General features: G+C 44.2%; 1 non-coding gene across 1 annotated transcript; it reads right to left on the bottom strand.

The window, feature by feature from the left end:
- Positions 1-651: 651 nt before the first annotated feature.
- On the bottom strand, positions 652-726 carry Trnat-ugu (transfer RNA threonine (anticodon UGU)). The gene has a single exon. It is a non-coding gene; the product is annotated as a tRNA-Thr (tRNA).
- Between the last annotated feature and the right edge of the window lie 14508 nt (positions 727-15234).

Below are 15234 nucleotides of genomic sequence, written 5' to 3'. Positions count from 1 at the left end.
CAGCGGAGCGGGCACTAATTTACTTATGAACACGTGTTAATAGAAAAGACAGCCGGCTATCAGGGGCAGCCTAATGAGGCGACTCCGGCAAAGGGTTGGAATGCGTAGGGCGGTCGCGCCGGCGGGCCTCCCCCGCACCGGTGCGTGCGGCTGCGTGGCAACGCCGCGGCGGCCGCGGTAGCACGCGGGACGCACAATGGCCCATTAGCACGCACCGCAATTACCTGCCCACCCCGCTTCTCCCATTTCGTCCCCGTCCCGGTCCCCCGAGGGCCCTTCCCGTCCCTGCGTATTCATCCTCCTCCGCCTCCTCTTTTCGGACTTTTTACTTTCGTTTTTTTGTCGCCGGCCTCCTCCAGAATATTGTGATTACATAAGGGGGGAGGCGTGAGCCTCGGCGGCCTATCACTTTAGCTGTTTGTCTCCGGAACGCCTCGCTAGCTGCGCAGACAGCGGCAGGTATGGTTAGGGGTCCCTCCACCTGCGACCAGCAGACAGTCTGTCTCCAACGGCAGGCCTCCCTGAGCCTTAGACAGCTCCACTGTACACTCACCATTATACAGGGTGAGTCAAAAAGAAATGATACTTAAATGAACACCCTAGCTGCAAACAGGCGTTGACGTACTTCATTGGGGACATGTTGAAAATGTGTGCCCCGACCGGGACTCGAACCGGGGATCTCCTGCTTACAGGGCAGACGCTCTATCCATCTGAGCCACCGCGGGCACAGAGCATAGTGCGTCTGCAGGGACTTATCTCTTGCACGCTCCCCATGAGATCCACATTCTCAACATGTCCACACCACTACATTCGTAGAGCGCCTAATAGATGTTTGCCCATCATACTCATTACTCGTGGCAGATTAATCTACCAAGTCCTGTACGAGTTCGGGCATAGCGTGTGCGTTCGCACAAGAAGGTCAATGGCCGGGAAGCCAAATTTTAACTATATATGACGGTAGTATCTGTTCCCGAAAGAACAGTTACCGTCGATGACCATGCAGCTTTGCTAGAAATGCAGCTAGGGTGTCCATTTAAGTATCATTTCATTTCTAGCAAAGCTGCATGGTCATCCACGGTAACTGTTCTTTCGGGAACAGATACTACCGTCATATATGAGTCAAAAAGGATTTTACAAGAATGAAATTTTCACTCTGCAGCGGAGTGTGCTCTGATATGAAACTTCCTGCCAGACTAAAACTGCGTGCCGAACCGAGACTCGAACTCGGGACCTTTGCCTCTCGCGGGCAAGTGCTCTATCCACTGAGCTGCCCAAGCACGACTCACTCTCCGTCCTCACAGCTGGCAGAGCACTTGCCCGCGAAAGGCAAAGGTTGCGAGTTCGAGTCTCGGTCCGGCACGCAGTTTTAGTCTGCCAGGAAGTTTCATATCAGCGCACACTCTGCTGTAGAGTGAAAATTTCACTCTAGAATCAACCCCCAGGCTGTGGCTAAGCCATGTCTCCGCTATATCCTTTCTTTCAGGAGTGCCAGTTTTGTAAGGTTCGCAGGAGGGCTTCTGTGAAGTTTGGAAGGTAGGAGACGAGGTACTGGCAGAAGCGAAGCTGTGAGGATGGGGCGTCAGTCGTGCTTGGGTAGCTCAGTTGATAGAGCACTTGCCCGCGAAAGGCAAAGGTCCCGAGTTCGAGTCTCGGTCCGGCACACAGTTTTAGTCTGCCAGGAAGTTTCAGAATTTTACAAGTTTGGGATGATACATAAATTTATTCGAGATAAGTTACAAAATTGACAGAGGCGTCATTTTGTAGTAAACAACCTCAAGTTTCACGTAAAAGTGTCAAGCGTCGTTTCGGCTACAAGTGACTACCATGTGTGATGCGACAAACATGCCACCGGTAAGAAATTTCTTCCCACAGTCGTTACAGCAAATCGGGTGTAACTCGTGACGGCAGCGTATATTAGAGTTCAAGTGGCTCTGAGCACTATGGGACTTAACTTCTGAGGTCATCAGTCCCCTAGAACTTAGAACTACTTAAACCTAACTAACCTAAGGACATCACACACATCCATGCCCGAGGCAGGATTCGAACCTGCGACCGTAGCGGTCGCGCGGTTTCAGATTGTAGCGCCTAGAACCGCTCGGCCACTCCGGCCGGCTGCGTATATTAGATTTTAAGGGTAGCAATCCTCCTTGTTGAAGCACTTGGACGTCGGTGCACAATGCGTAACAGCCTTTCCTCAACATCTGGGTCAACCCTCTCGTACACGGTATGCGAAACTCTCAGTTTCTCTAAAGCGCCGTTATAACCGGCTAAACGTACGCCTGTCGACCTGCCTGCGGAAAGGAAAAGCTTCTTCATACCATCGTGCAGCCTCAAGGGCGCTGCCATTCGCTTTGTCATACATGAAGTGCATGCCGGAGTACTCTTCATTGGTATAATCTCTGTCCACGTTCGTAACTGGCTGTGAGATCGGTACGGGACAGTGCACAGAGGGGTAAAGGGAAGTAGTTGCGCATGCGTAAACAAACAGGTAGTCGATCCCAAACCTTGAGGTACCAACGTAAATACTGCGTTATCCAGGGGCGTTCACAGCTGGTGCCAAACTTGAATTAATGCGATATCTCGGCACCGGTTGATTTGCGGACACATGTTTATTGGAACTTCTAGCTACTTTTGGCCTGTACTTTCTATGTGTGAATTATTGACCATCACTTCTGAAACCCCCTGTATACAGGGCGTCTGAATATTGTAGGCACAAGTGCTAGAGTACAATGAAACAAGCAAATAATCCTAACAAACGTAAGACCAGATGCGACATGCGCACAAGGGAAGACAAGTCGATGTTACGACACCGATTACGTCTAAGGCTACATTTATTTAGAAACACCACAAGAGACGCGTGTATAAGTGTTATACACCGCTCTCGTTTGATTTTGTCATCATTCTGGATACATAAGTAGGTACAGGTAAATAGCCTTTAGACAACAAACGTATCGTCGTTCGTGGCTCGCCAATACCGTGGCCTCTCAGGTCACTCGAATTCAACCCATTGGACTTTTTTTCGCGGGGATATTCAGAAGCTTTGGTGAATCCTAGCCCTGTTGATAATGTCGATGAACTCTGGGAACGCATTGTGAGTGGTTGTCAATGCTTCGTAACATGCTTGAGATTTTTGAACGTGCCGAGATTCGATGAGGTGACATGGTGAAGCCTGACTCCACATGAACGGAGAGTATGTGGAACACTTGTTGTAATGTGTTTGTGCTAGTGGGCATATCTACGTTGGACCTTCGGGAAGTCTGTTATAAGATGTTCATGTACTCACTCGTAATACATCGTATAGGGAAAACCATTAGTCCGGAGCTGTGTTACATCTGCTTGCTTCATTGTCCTCTACTCGCCACATTCGTTTGTACCTATAGTAGTCTAACACTCTGTATAAATTACCTGGTGGATAATGTCTGTAGCCATATGTGATTGTGGCCGGCCGCTGTGGCCGAGCGGTTCTAGGCGCTTCAGTCTGGCACCGCGCGACCGCTACTGTCGCAGGTACGAATCCTGCCTCCGGCATGCATGTGTGTGATGTCCTTAGGTTAGTTAGGTTTAATTAGTTCTAAGTTCTAGGCTACTGATAACCTCAGAAGTTAAGTCGCATAGTGCTCAGAGCCATTTGAACCGTTAAAACTAAGCAGTTAGCCACTGATGAAAGTTAACCAGCTTCGCCTCCCCCTCGACTCAGTGACTGCATCGCCGGCTCATTCTTACCATTCTTATATAGTGTGGATGTGGAAGATGGCGGCAGTAACGGCTTGCAGTTCTGAGTTCAGCTCTCGCTTTGCACTTAGTACTAACATACTCTTGCATCTCCCAGCAGCAAGAGTTGTCTGTCTCAGTCCTCTGAAATTTGGCTGTTTCTGCAGTGTAAGAATCTCACCGCCCAATTACAGCGGACCTTGCGAGTTGCGACCAGTAATAATTTTGTATATAAGTTAAACAGACTCCTACACCCGTGTGTTTTGTTATGATGATGCCGTGGCATGGAAAGGAAAGCAGAAATTCTATCCAACTCCATGACAGGATTCTGAATCTGATGAATCAGAGAGATCACATGTAGCATACATGGAAAACAGCGCGCTCTACAGACATAAATATTATGAGCCAGTCAACGAAAATTTTTCCATGGCGTGATTGCTAAGGAAAATGACGGGTCTCACTCTCTACTGTTTCTGAAGGTTGCGTGTGGCTTAGATTTTATCTTTTCTAAAAGGATTCCTCCTAGTGTCTCGAACAGTACTGTTTATGGCAAGTAGCCAGCCGTTGATCTTGGTCACTCGCTATGCAGAGGTGAAGCAAATTCTGCTTCGTCTACCTGGTCTCAAGGACAACTTTTAGCTCTGAACGAAGTTATGACTCTCCCTGATGCTTTTACGTAAACTGCGATGTTGTTAACAAGCTAGATTCAAGGCTGCAGTAAATGACAGGCCCCTCACCGTAGCAAAAAGATATGAGGAGAAGAAGTAAATTAGCTTGTTAGTCACTGGTAATGTTGAATACTGTCTGTAGTAATTAAATGGTCAACTACATTGACCATGGAGACATTAAGAAAGATGTTGTGTGACAGTTTGGGGAGAAGGTGCCACGTAACAGTAGGATTTGGTGTCCGCTCAATCTGGACAGTGAGTTCACAGCCAGGCGAGAGTGGAAGATCGGTACTTTGTGTAACTGACCGGACACCAGGCCACGGACCACCAGTGTCGGAGGAAAATACACGGAGACACAGCAGTGCTGTTAAAATGCAACCCCTCGTGCGTTGCAAGCCGCACCATATGCCAACAGGCTAACAAGAAAAACTTACCCGGTGGTGTGAGGGATTTCACAGAAGTGAAGTATCTCTGGGTTTGCAAAAGCATAGGCTCTGGCTGCAGAAAGTGTAACCAAGACACCACCGAGTTTGATATTACTGCGTGGCTGGTGGCCCATCAAGTTGACACCAAGAGAGAAGCAAGTTTTTTTCCTTTTTGTTTTCCTATGGTAGCGAAAATGTAGTCACTTTCTTATTACAGTTATCTTCTTCTTGTGGTCTTCAGTCTGAAGATTGGTTTGACTTTGCTGTCAGCACTAGTGCATCCTGCAGGAGACTGCAGGAGACTTAACTGCAAAAATTCACCAACCTTCATGTGTAACCTCTCTGTTTCGGCAGCTGTCCTCGGCGAATATGGTCAGTATAGTCCGGTTTCACAAAGAAGCGGATATCCAGATACAACGCAGTTGCAAAGGTAGAGGAAAATTCACTCCAGAGAGATCCCCGTAACTGACAAGCCATCTGACAAATTCGTGCGGCTTAAATTAGAAATCAGCATGAATAATTGTGTCACTGGGCAGGATTGAGCGTTCAGTGGTAAGTAAGACCGATCGCAATGAACATGGCGTAAAATACGTAGAATGCCTGATTAGATGTAAGAGAGGATTTGATGGTCTTAATTTTGCCAGGTTAAATAAATCGATAAATAAATGAAAATTACTGTCGAGGTACTCTACTGGTTGTCGAATGACAAGCCGCAGCCGACGCTATCTCCACTATGTAGTATCCATACATATTAAAAGAGCGTCTGTAAGGGGTGACAATTATTGAATTATATAAAAAAACGTAATTAGTTACAAACTAGAATGAGATTTTCACTCTGCAGCGGAGTGTGCGCTGATATGAAACTTCCTGGCAGATTAAAACTGCGTGCCCGACCGAGACTCGAACTCGGGACCTTTGCTTTCGCGGGCAAGTGCTCTACCATCTTTTTTTTTTCTTTTTGCATTTTGTTCGTTATTGATCGTTGTGTTTGGTCGTTGCGGACGTCGCAAGACATCCTGTTCAAGTTCGGTGGTTGATCCTTCCACTCAGTTTTTTTTATTACAGAGGCCAACCGGGTCTCTGACCGAACACGCTGAGCTACCGTGCCGGCATCCATCTGAGCTACCGAAGCACAGAAGCTACAGAAGCTTTCCTGCGAAGGAGAGCTTCAATAAAGTTTGGAAGCTAGGAGACGAGATACTGGCAGAAGTGAAGCTGTGAGACCGGGCGTGAGTCGTGCTTCGGTAGCTCAGATGGTAGAGCACTTGCCCGCGAAAGGCAAAGGTCCCGAGTTCGAGTCTCGGTCGGGCACGCAGTTTTAATCAGTTACAAACTACTGCGTACACACATTTATTCAACATGTAAACGTCACTACAGATATTCGGATTTAGGTTATGACATGTTCTATATGACTGCCATCATTGGCGATGATTGGTGCAGACGAACAGCGAAAGTGTCAGAACATCTATGCTGTCGATGACCTCCTGAACGACTGTTTTTAGTTGAGCAATGGTTTTGGGGTTATTACTGTACACCTTTTCTTTAATATAGTCCTACAAAAAGGAGTGGCATGTGTTCAGATCCAGAGAATATGGCGGCTAATCGAGTACCCCAGAGCCAGTATGCGGTCCCCAAAGTGCTCCTCCAGGACATCAGACACTCTCCTGCTTCGATGGGGTCGAGCTCCGTCTTGCATGAACTACGAGGTGCATTCAAGTTCTAAGGCCTCTGATATTTTTTCTAATTAACTACTCACCCGAAATCGATGAAACTGGCGTTACTTCTCGACGTAATCGCCATGCAGACTTACACATTTTTCACAACGCTGACGCCATGATTCCATGGCAGCCGCGAAGGCTTCTTTAGGAGTCTGTTTTGACCACTGGAAAATCGCTGAGGCAATAGCAGCACGGCTGGTGAATGTGCGGCCACGGAGAGTGTCTTTCATTGCTGGAAAAAGCCAAAAGTCACTAGGAGCCAGGTCAGGTGAGTAGGGAGCATGAGGAATCACTTCAAAGTTGTTATCACGAAGAAACTGTTGCGTAACGTTAGCTCGATGTGCGGGTGCATTGTCTCGGTGAAACAGCACACGCGCAGCCCTTCCCGGACGTTTTTGTTGCAGTGCAGGAAGGAATTTGTTCTTCAAAACATTTTCGTAGGATGCACCTGTTACCGTAGTGCCCTTTGTAAGGCAATGGGTAAGGATTACGCCCTCGCTGTCCCAGAACATGGACACCATCATTTTTTCAGCACTGGCGGTTACCCGAAATTTTTTTGGTGGCGGTGAATATGTATGCTTCCATTGAGCTGACTGGCGCTTTGTTTCTGGATTGAAAAATGGCATCCACGTCTCATCCATTGTCACAACCGACGAAAAGAAAGTCCCATTCATGCTGTCGTTGCGCGTCAACATTGCTTGGCAACATGCGTCACGGGCAGCCGTGTGGTCGTCCGTCAGCATTCGTGGCACCCACCTGGATGAGACTTTTCGCATTTTCAGGTCGTCATGCAGGATTGTGTGCACAGAACCCACAGAAATGCCAACTCTGGAGGCGATCTGTTCAACAGTCATTCGGCGATCCCCCAAAACAATTCTCTCCACTTTCTCGATAATGTCGTCAGACTGGCTTGTGCAAGCTCGAGGTTGTTTCGGTTTGTTGTCACACAATGTTCTGCCTTCATTAAACTGTCGCACCCACGAACGCACTTTCGACACGTCCATAACTCCATCACCACATGTCTCCTTCAACTGTCGATGAATTTCAATTGGTTTCACACCACGCAAATTCAGCAAACGAATGATTGCACGCTGTTCAAATAAGGAAAACGTCGCCATTTTAAGTATTTAAAACAGTTCTCATTCTCGCTGCTGGTGGTAAAATTCCATCTGCCGTACGGTGCTGCCATCTCTGGGACGTATTGACAATGAACGCGGCCTCATTTTAAAACAATGCGCATGTTTCTATCTCTTTCCAGTCCGGAGAAAAAAAATCGGAGGCCTTAGAACTTGAATGCACCTCGTACATCTGCTCGAAATCAGAGTCGCTTTGAATAATGGGGGTGAAACCATCTTCCAAAATCTTCACGTGCCATTTGGCAGTTACGCAGCGATGATGACATGCAGAGTTGGTACTCTTATCATTTACTGCCTGGAAAGAATCACCCACCTCTCCTCCATTATTTGAGAGTGAAAGCACTTAGTGACTTGCAATAAACTACACGTAGTTTTAAACCTTCGGGAGACTTTTTGTCCCTCATATCTCCCACAAAATGATGAAAGGAAAAAAGTGTATCGCTTACTACATTTTCGCTGTTGGAACTTTCGAATCAGGCATGACTTTTCAATTTGTTACTGCTGTATTAATAAAGCTATTCGAAAAACATTTTCCATTCAGAGTTCACTTATACTCATGAATTTATCTGCAAAAATGTATCATTTTACAACACATGGTTCAGGAGATATGGCGTCGCAAACACTGATGTGACGTTCGCCGTGTTATTCAGTGGTTTGGTATTTAACTTGAAAGGGTACAGTGCCGCCCGACATTGAAAATAGGTACAACATACTTCATTATTTTTGTCAGAACAACACATTTTTTTTGTAAAATAACTCAATTTCAATTAATACAGCGAATCTGGATACCGGTGTGGGAAAGAACGACAATTTATTTATTTAACTGATCACATGTGCACTCCCACAAAATAAATCCCTACATCCAGTTTGGTGAGATCTGTGAAATGAATGAATGTATGGTCGTCTGCTAACCACAGATAGTGAATGTGAATATATGATCATCTTTGAGACGATCCTTTGGCCACCTTTGGTGGGACCAAAGAGATGAAATTTACCTGAGCTTTGAGCGCCTGAAATGTGGCTGACCAATACGGTAGCATGGTCTTCCCCCACCTCGACAGAGGTGCGAGATGACCTGAAGAACGGCCATGTTTCAGCACTCTGCCGCTGGATCTAGTGAACGTAAAGACCTGTCTTAGGTGTCCTCCGTAAAGACAAAAGAGTGGAGACATGGTATGCATGTGGAATACTTAAGAGTGGTTTAGAATAATAATTTCTCTACTTCAGGATCTTTTGTGGGGAGAATTAAATGTCAGGCAGGTAATGTTAATGGGATCGTAGTAATCTTCGGAAGTGACCAACGGTCACAATGAAACCACGTGTAGCAATAAGTTGAAATACTTCCGTGTGCTTAAGTTAAGCTGAATTACTAGCGTGTGTACTATAATTTGTACCGCTCGGTCTGGAGGAAAGTTTCGTGATGATGGTTGTGAGAGTCGAAGTGTGAGATATAGAAAAAGATCCGCCATCCTATCCAGAAAGTGCACTGTAGCGTTAAATAATTACGAGACCATAAGATAGAGAATCACCAATGTAAAGCCATGCCCACTGGGCGGAATTTCTCATGTGCTATTGTTGTAGGTTATAGAAATTGTGTGTTTAGGCTACATAATTTATCGAAATAAATAAGATAGTGAAAAGAAAAAGATTGGTGGCCTTTTCCTTCGAATTGTATGTTGTCATCATATCCAGAATTTATAATGTGTGCGCCATTCATGTTCAGTGATAGTGATAGTCAGATGTGCGGTTCCGTTGCGTGTTATTCATATAGGAGGATAATTTGTAACTTTATTGTTACTCGACAGATAAGAATGAATCCACTCGCTTGGCAGACCACTCATCTTGCAGGCCTAACTGCTTGATGCCACAGTACGAGGAAGGCATGTGGGTGCCTCTCAAACTAATTTGTAAATTAAAATGATAACCTTGTTTTATTACAGTGAGTAATTACTAAATAATTTTTATCCCGGCTAGAGATTTGGTCAAGTTGCTGAAGAACTCCAAGTTAACGTTGAGTTAAAGTGTTGTCTGTAAGTGGTGTAAGTGTCACTAAATCACAGTTCATACAACACATTCTATACAACTATTGATTATGATGGAAACAGTTATCTTCAGCAAAATGATCATTAAAACCACCGAATATCAGCCGCGCACAGCACTGACGTATGTTACCTGAAACAATATTCTTCGCAACTCGTGGGTAATTAATTTCTGTTCCATAAATCAGCAAGAAAATTTTGTTATGTGGATTGTGCTATGAGCACTGTTTTTTTAAAAAACCAATCTGATTCGAATTATTTTCATTAAAATGAGTTCGGGACCACCGGTGCACATTTATTATTACACATTTTTATTACCTTCGGCATTTATGTCTGCAGAGTTGCGTAATTTGCATTTGCCGCTGAGATAATTGTTAAGATGGCGGCAGACAATTGATAGAGACTTGCTATTGTTAGAGCAAATTTACTTTTAACAGGATAAGTATTTGAAATGCTTATTAAACTTTACTTTCATATTCTGCACTATTTAGACTAATTTTCATCAAGCAAACCTTTGATACTTTCTTAAGAAACACAGATAAAAATGCGATACAAATCGCTATCATCAATGGCTGCGCTCCTTGCAGCGGAAAGAAATAATGAACACAGATAATGCTTATTGAGAGAGGAATTAAAGTTACAAATAATTATTCACACATATTTATTATAATAATGAACTCTATTCTCAAGTAATAATTAACAAAGAATTACAGTTTCTTAACAGACCTCAGTTTGATATACGTCTTGCGTCCGCAACCTTCAAAAGCCAACCAACAAAAGGCAAAAACAAAGGAAGACAAACGCAGATCATAAAAGGAATTTACAATTATCATTGTCTTTGTATGATACACATCGATATGTCCAATTACATCATAAAATATTATATGAATAATTAATATTTATCATCTTTTTATTTCACTGTTTTTTCATATGTCGGATAGATAATGTTTATAACTGATACAGGCAGAATTTCCTCTCGTCGCACTGTAGCTAAAATTTAGCTCGTGGATGTTACACTGAGATGCGAAGAACTTGCGGGATGTATCTGCATAATTATATCACTGCACGACACATATTTCAGGGTATATGACGCCATAAACATTGAGCTGCGTGTAAAAGAAATTACAGGGCGAAATTCGCCAGACAAACACGTGCACAACGTGTATAAATATATATGAAATATCTTAAATGTGCGTTAAATATATGTGACATGTGTGTGTGCGGACAAAGCCACTGTTAAATAGCTCCTTCTAAACCGATGGATCGATTTCAACCAAACTTGGTACATATACGAGTATTACTTACTATCTGGAAAGAAATCTGTGAAGATATAAACAAACAACTCCCTGTTGGAGTGTAGGTGATAACGTGGATAGAGAAAGAAGGAGGTGGAAGGAGAAGATGGACACAGATATGGGGAGGAGGAGACACAGAGAGAGGAAGTGGGAAGTGGTCAGAGAAAGGGAAGAGGAGGAGATGGGGAGAGAGAAGGAGGAGAAGATGGAGAGAGAAAGAAAAGAGAAGGGGATGAACAGAGTGTGGGGAGAGGAAGAGATGGACTGAGAGAGGTGGGCTGCTGAGATGGACAGGGAAACAGGGCGGAGGAAGTCTGCAGATGGAGGGAAGAGGAGACGAACAGAGAGAGGGAGAGGAGGAGATGGACAGAGAAAAGAGGAGAAGATGGAGAAGGAAAAGAGAAAGGGATGAACAGGGAGTGAGAGGAGGAGGAGGAGGAGGTACTGACAGAGGTGGAAGGAGGAGATGGACAGGGAGACAGGGAGGAGGAAGTCTGCAAAGAGGAGATGGACAGAGAGGGGGAGAGAGGGGGGATGGATGAGAAAGAGGAGGAGATGGACAGAGAGAAAGTGGAGAGGGAAGAGAAGATAGACAGATAGATAGTGGAGAGAAAGATGACAGAGAGAGGGAGGGAGAAGAGAGAGACAGATGGATGAAGAGGAGATTGACTTATAGGGTGACGATAGTATGAACAGGGGGGTTGGGGGGGAGGGGGGAGAGCAAATCGACAGAGAATAGGGGGAGAATCAGATGGACAGGGAGAGGCGGTACAGTACTAATCAGGTGACGCCTCAGAATGTCTCCTATCAACCGACCCTTCTTCGATTCAGATTGTGCCACAAATTTCTTTTCTCTCCAAATCTATTCAGAACCTTCTCCTTAGTTACGTGACCTACCCTTCTAGTCCTCAGTATTCTTGTTTGAACTGTTTATCGCCCATGTTTCGCTTCCATACATGGCTACACTCCATACAAATACTTTCAGAAAAACGTCCTAACACATAACAAATTTCTCTTCTTCGAAAACTCTTTTCTTGCCATTGCCGTTCTACATTGTATATCCTCTCTGCTTCTACCATCATCAGTTATTTTGTTGCCCAATAGCAAAACTCATTTACTAATTTAAATGTCTCGTTTCCTAAGATAATTCCCTCAGCATCACCTGATTTAATTCGATTACATTTCGTTATTCTTGTTTTGCTTTTGTTGATATAGCTTGTACCCTCCTTTCAAGACACTGTTCATTTCGTCCAGTTGCTCTTCCAAGTCTTTTGCTGTTTCTGTCAGGATTGCAATGTCATCGGCAAACCTCAAAAATTTTATTTCTTCTCCCAGGACTTTAATTATTACTGCTTGCTCATTGTACAGATTCTCGACCACTGCTTCACTTTCACGCCCCTCGACTCTTGTAACTGCCGTCTGGTTTCTGTGCGAGTTGTAAACAGCCTTTGGGTCCCTGTATTTTACTCTTGCTACCTTCAGAATTTCAAAGAGGGTTTTCCAGTCAACCGTGACAAAAGCTTTTTCTAAGTCTAGAAGTACTATAAACGTAACCTATCTACTAAGAAAAGTCGTAGGGTCGGTATTGCTTCGTGTGTTCCTACATGTCTCCAGAATCCAAACTGTTCTTCCCCGAGGTCGGCTTCCATAACTTTTTCATTCTTCTGTAAAGCATTGGTGTATTCAACAACATAAAAAGATGTATTTTGCATATACTTGTGAAATATATTTAGCATTTTCTACCAAAGTAATCTGCCTTAAAAAATAGATCACTATTAATATTTTGAGAAACAGTAATTTTTGTGTATATATTGACAAATTTAGTTCATGGAGCTTGAAAGTTTTCAAATTAATAGAATCAGTTATTATCAAGACTGGCACGTTTAGAATCTTCCTCCCTCTTGGAAAAATTTCTACGGACGCCCTTGTATCTTTTGCATTTTAGCTGTTCCTACACCGGTACACAAAACTTCGTTTTTCTCCATATTCTCCTCTACTTCTAGTTCAGTATTTAACTTGGTATTTTAAAGAGTATTAGCAGCCTGCTGTCGCGTGGCCTCGAGATACTATTGCTACGTGAAGTTACACACTGAACTTCGAATGATCAGTAGGCTTCAGTTGCTGTACATTTTTTTCTAGTATCAAATAAAGACGCTTCAACATCAAATGTTTCGCATTAATGTTACTCACTGAAAATTTCATGAGAATTTATTTGTTTGTGTCTGTTATCTTAGACAATGTAATGTCATATCCAAACAAATTAAACTCGTCTTTGTGGTATGGTGTCGTCTCGAAGATGTAGGTTCTTCGCCGATCTACTCAGCGTCTCCCCCACGCCGTATCGAGGTAGAATTCTTAGACTGGTTCTTACTATTATTAATGACTTTCAGGAATAATGTACAAGGTGGAGTGTCACGTAATATCCTCCTTCGGTGAGCGCCCTTTTATTGCTTCTGTGTATTATAAAGTACTTGTAGAGTCCGAATAGCCATTACAACAGAAAAAATAACTCCACATACCCTAACTTCCTTCTCCACTGAAACACAAAGATAAAATTTATTCGTGTTCGTTTCTCTCGCCGGAACAGTTCGGTCAGAGGGTATGCCGGCACGGTAGCTTAGCGTGTTCGGTCAGAGAGCTGTCTGGTCCCCGTTGTAAAAAAACTGAATGAAGGGATAAAAAACGAACTTCAGCGGATGTCACGTGACGTCCGCTACGATCATATACAACGAAGAAAAGAAAGGGGGTTAGTCGAAAAAAAAAAACCGGAGGGAATGGATCAACAGAGAACTTCAACAGGTGTCATGGAACGTCCGCCCCGAACAAATGTAACGAACAAAATGAGATTATTTAAAAAATGCATATAGAAAATGTGATATTAAAAATTGTTTCTCTATCCTGTTTTATTTCTTACTTTTAGATAAATCATATCACAAAACATTTAACCGTCTTCATCGAATTTTTTTATTAGTGCTGTAAAGCTTTTTACCTTGATTGACGATAGCAGCAGATTCTATATAACTGCTCCGCAAGGATATGAGTGCTAATACGACTTTACGTGGCTCTCTACAGCGTGAGTCAGAAACGACTTAACAACTTTGGAATGATATAGAAATTTCCAGTATGAGATTTTCACTCTGCTGTGGACTGCGCGCTGATATGAAACTTCCTGGCAGATTAAAACTGTGTGCCCGATCGAGACTCGAACTCGGGACCTTTGCCTTTCGCGGGCAAGTGCACTACCATCTGAGCTACCGAAGCACGACTCACGCCCGGTACTCACAGCTTTACTTCTGCCAGTATTTCGTCTCCTACCTTCCAAACTTTACAGAAGCTCTCCTGCGAACCTTGCAGAACTAGCACTCCTGAAAGAAAGGACATAGCGGAGACATGGCTTAGCCACAGTCTGGGGGATGTTTCCACTCTGCAGCGGAGTGTGCGCTGATATGAAACTTCCTGGCAGATTAAAACTGTGTGCCCGCGAAAGGCAAAGGTCCCGAGTTCGAGTCTCGGTCGGGCACACAGTTTTAATCTGCCAGGAAGTTTCATATCAGCGCACACTCCGCTGCAGAGTGAAAATCCCATTCGGGAAACATCCCCCAGGCTGTAGCTAAGCGATGTCTCCGCAGTATCCTTTCTTTCAGGAGTGCTAGTTCCGCAAGGTTCGCAGGAGAGCTTCTGTAAAGTTTGGAAGGTAGGAGATGAGATACTGGCAGAAGTAAAGCTGTGAGTCGTGCTTCGGTAGCTCAGATGGTAGAGCACTTGCCCGCGAAAGGCAAAGGTCCCGAGTTCGAGTCTCGGTCGGGCACACAGTTTTAATCTGCCAAGAAGTTTCATATAGAAATTAATTGGGATTGTTTACAGAATCGGTAGATGTGTCAGTTTGTAGCAAAAAACCTCGTTCCTTATTCACATAGTGCATCATTATCCTATTTCCCCACCAGGAGCGCCATCTAGTTCTCAGTTAAGATGGCTACTTATACTGCTGCGGAGCGTGCTCTCTCTGCGTTTCGGTTTCATGAAACGAACTACAACAACCGTTCGGTGTAAATTTTGCACCGACCGAGATGGGGTGATTTACTACCAGCAAGACTGTGCAGCACCTCATTATTTCACAGAAGTTCGACACTTCATTGATAATCGCATCCCAAGTCCGTGGACTGGCCGTGAAGGGCCAATCGCATAGCTAACTCGCTCCCCAGATTTGACACCACTGGATTTCCTTCTCTGGGGTTCATTAAA

This window comes from Schistocerca cancellata, chromosome 6 (assembly GCF_023864275.1).
Source record: "Schistocerca cancellata isolate TAMUIC-IGC-003103 chromosome 6, iqSchCanc2.1, whole genome shotgun sequence".
In the NCBI taxonomy this organism is placed as follows: Eukaryota; Metazoa; Arthropoda; class Insecta; order Orthoptera; family Acrididae; genus Schistocerca; species Schistocerca cancellata.
The sequence above is the reverse complement of the archived record's forward strand: the minus strand, read 5'-3'. Positions and strand labels throughout refer to the sequence as shown.